This window comes from Podarcis filfolensis, assembly GCF_964270895.1.
Source record: "Podarcis filfolensis genome assembly, chromosome: 5".
Taxonomy (NCBI): domain Eukaryota; kingdom Metazoa; phylum Chordata; class Lepidosauria; order Squamata; family Lacertidae; genus Podarcis; species Podarcis filfolensis.
Window position 1 is genome coordinate 41,126,914 of NC_139608.1, and position 4,038 is coordinate 41,130,951.

The following is a 4,038-nucleotide window of genomic DNA, read 5'->3' on the forward strand; positions in this document are numbered from 1 at the left end:
CAGTACTAATGTAAAATCTAATGTGTTGGCAGAACCTGGAGTTGGTGGCTCAGTCTTTCAGAAGCACCAATGAGCATGACTTTACTAACTCAATTAGCAGGATACTATTTTTAACATAGAAAAGGTATACTACTGGATTACTTCATTCCTTTTTTTCATTTAACAAAATTTATGTACTGCTTTATTGTCACAAGACTTCTCAGCAGTTTACAAGAAATATTAAACTTCTCAATAAACACACTTAAAAGCAAATAATTGGGAGATGGGTATGTTTAGCTTAGATAAGAGGAGACTAAGAGGAGATAGAATGGCCATCTTCAAATATCTAAAGAGCTGTCACATGGAAGATGGAGCAAGCTTCTTTTCTCCGGCTCCAGAGGGCAGGACCCAGACCAGTGACTTCAAATTACAGTGGTAACTCGGGTTACAGACGCTTCAGGTTACAGACTCTGCTAACCCAGAAATAGTACCTCAGGTTAAGAACTTTGCTTCAGGAAGAGAACAGAAATCGTGCTCTAGAGGCACGGCGGCAGCAGGAGGCCCCATTAGCTAAAGTGGTACCTCAGGTTAAGAACAGTTTCAGGTTAAGAACGGACCTCCAGAACGAATTAAATTCTTAACCCAAGGTACCACTGTACAAGGAAGGACATTCTGACTAAACATCAGGAAGAACTTTGGCAGAGGAACGGAATCCCTCAGAAGGTGGTGGACTCTCCTTCCTTGGAGATTTTTAATAAGAGGTTGGAAAACCATCTCTCATGGATGCTTTAGCTGAGATTCCTGCACAGCAGGAGGTCAGGCTAGATGAGCCTCAGGGTACCTTACAACTCTACCATTCTATGGTCATCTAATTAAAACAGTTAAAACTAGCAGTAAACTAAATCAGATTAAAACATATCAACATCTACTTGTCTGGATAGGCTTGCCTAAACAAAAATGTTTTAATCTGGCACTGAAAAGAACACACTGAAGGGGCCTGTATGATGTCAATAAGCAGGGGCTTAACAAAGGGGAGGTGTTCCACTTTAAACTGAAATATTTATGTATCACTCTCAAAATGATCTTTCCCAAAAGTTAGTAGATATAACTGAATTTCAGGGCTCTATAGATAATGTGGCAAGTGCTTAGTATAGACCCGAGCAAACAAAAAGAGCATCAAATTCACAGTAACTGACACCATCCCCACTAAACAAAAACAAAATACCATTGTGCATAGACGTGGTTTAATGATTGTGTCCTGGAATACTGCTAGTTGGAATTCACTTTGCTTTGGAAAGGAATTTTTTTTCTACTTTTAAAAGAGTAGGGGATAATCTGCTTCCAGGAAATGCGGATTAGTGTTCCAGATCTAGTTAAGATATGCATGTTGTTGATTAGATCAAGCCTGGGGATAACAAGCAACAAAAGTAGCAGATAGAGGCCAACTTGCTGAAAGTTTTACTTTCAACTCCAAAAGGAAGCTAGAATCTGAATTAGTAAAGCTTTCTAAGTGCCTCTTCTGATAGACTGAGTATGGCATGAAAAATCTAATTGTTTAATTTTGGTTAGTATTTATAATGCACATGAGCATTATCTGGCTCTTGTTTAGCAAGAATTGAGAGCTGCTATAGAAATAAAATCACTATTTAATAACAACATAGAAATAAATTGAAATAAAAAGGGGTTATTATACAGCATTTGCTTTGAATGTTGTAACAGTCCTGATGCAGTAAAGATGGTACAGCAGCTCCCCCCAGTGACCTTACAGAGATAACTAACTCTGTATGAACAGAACCCTGGTTCTGCATCATGTTGTTTATAGCTGAGTTCTATAGTTACAAAAAGTGGACATTTGCTTATTTACCCAGTAGTCCTAGGTGTAACCTGAAAAGCACCTAGTATAATATAATCCATTTTGCAGTGCAATCCTATACATGTCTATTCAGAAGTCTAGGTTAAGAGGCTGTAATATTGCACCATAAATTTACTATCACTTGCTACACTTTAAGGCTTATAAATGCAGACTTTGTGGCTTCAATACCTTTTCCTTCCCCATCCTGCTTTGCCTAACATCCAGCCGAATGAAGTGTTCTGGTGAACACATTGTCCACCCAAATATTTATTACGGTTGTATTGTATCTACTAGACTACGGTTATATTGTATCTACAAGACTAAGATTCAGAGCAGGGATGCCACGTCTTTTAATGATATCAGGTGCTTCATAGTTGTTAAATAATAAATAAGCAAGCAAACAAGCAAGCAATATATGTATTTATTTTTATCCCATAAATATTGCTTTCTGAGAAACAAGTATTTTATTTATTGACATAATTTTTATCCTGCTCTTCAGACAAAAAGGGCTCCCAGGGAAGCTTACGCTTCACTACAGACAAGACAATCCCTGCCCTCAGGTTTATAATCAAAAAAGCTGCAACAGAAAAGGAAAATGGATTGGGAAGGAGGGAATGTGCACACTCAGGTAGATGATCATAGTTAAAATAATTGTGTTGTACACTCAAATGGTGAGAGAAACATATTGTAATACGGTGTGTGAGAGTGCTGCACAATTGTCAGTCACGGGTGCACACAGAATAGCCCCCAAAGCCCTTAAGATACAACTGCTAAAGAAGTTTTAAAAGATAAATGTGGTACATTGAGTTTCCTTTCCTTGCAGGTGGCAGTTGTTGACACTAAACATGTTCTTTCATGGTGTTCTTTTTGGTTCCTGCTGAAAACAGTTCAGCTTCACCATCAGCGTGACGAAGACCAACATCCTGGGTTAGGATATCTCCAGCACTCCACACATCAACATTGGTGACCACATGCTTGAGGTGGTAGATTGTTTTGTCTACCTAGGCTCCATCATAACCAGCAACCTTTCCACCAACACTGAGTTAGACTAGCAGTGTTGGTAAGTTAGTAAGGTTAGTAAGGCAGATATGGCTCTTCTCTCCAAAAGAGTATGGAGCAATGTGATGCTAACGGCTGATACCAAGATGAACGTCTACCAAGCTTGTGTGTTGAGCACACTGCTTTATGGAAGTGAGTCATGGGCAACTTACACCCGCTGGAGAGACACCCCAATGCTTTCCATATGTGCTGCGTCAGAAAGATTTTGGGCATCACATGGCAGGACAGAGTCTCAAAGAAAGATGTGCTCTCTCAAGCCCACCTTCCCAACATGTTTGTGCTTCTTCTGGCTCAGCGACGTCTGTGCTGGATTGGTAATGTCCATAGAATGGAAGATGGCAGGATCCCCAAGGATGTGCTGTATGGGCCTGTTGGCAGACCAACTCTGTTACAAAGATGTCTGCAAAAGTGACAGGAAGGCTGGCAACATTAACCTCGCTGTGTGGGAATCCCTTGCAAACAACTGGAATGTCTGGAAATGGTCGTGTATTCACAGCAGTGACCGGAGGAGAAATGACCGCTCCTCTGGGAGGAGCACAGAGAGAAGAAACGCCATGGTACACCTGCATCAACACAAGCTGCAACAAAACACGTCTCTCCTGTATCGGTCTCTACAGCCACAGTAGGTGCTGTAACTTTCCAATGGGTTCAACTCCTCTCTGGAAGGTAAGGTTGTAACTGTTTTTTAATTGATAACTTTAACATTTCTCTTGGCCCGCTTAGGGCTTTTATTACAATAATACTAGTTTGTTTAATTAATAAACAAGCGCCTCCTCCTCGGCCCACATAATCTCCCAAGAGCAAACACAGTTGACCCTCCACTATTTGGGGAGCTTTCCAGGTGGTTTTTGCAAATTCCAGAATCTCCCCGCCTCGCTCCGAACCAAACCCCGCGCTCCCGCCTTTCCTAGCGGCAGAGCATCTGGCCGCAGCTGGGCCTTATGAGAACCCGACCTATCCCGTTTCTACAATAGGCTTTATGACTCCTTCTCCTACCGCGGAGGGATTGGTTATTTGTAGCTTTGTCCCGCCTCTAGAAGGCAGTGGTTGGCTACCCTTCAGGGGCTTCCCTCGTATGCGGTATTCCATTAGCCGGCAATCTCAAAATTCGTGCGATTGGCTGTCCCGCCTCGCCCCCCTCGAAAGCG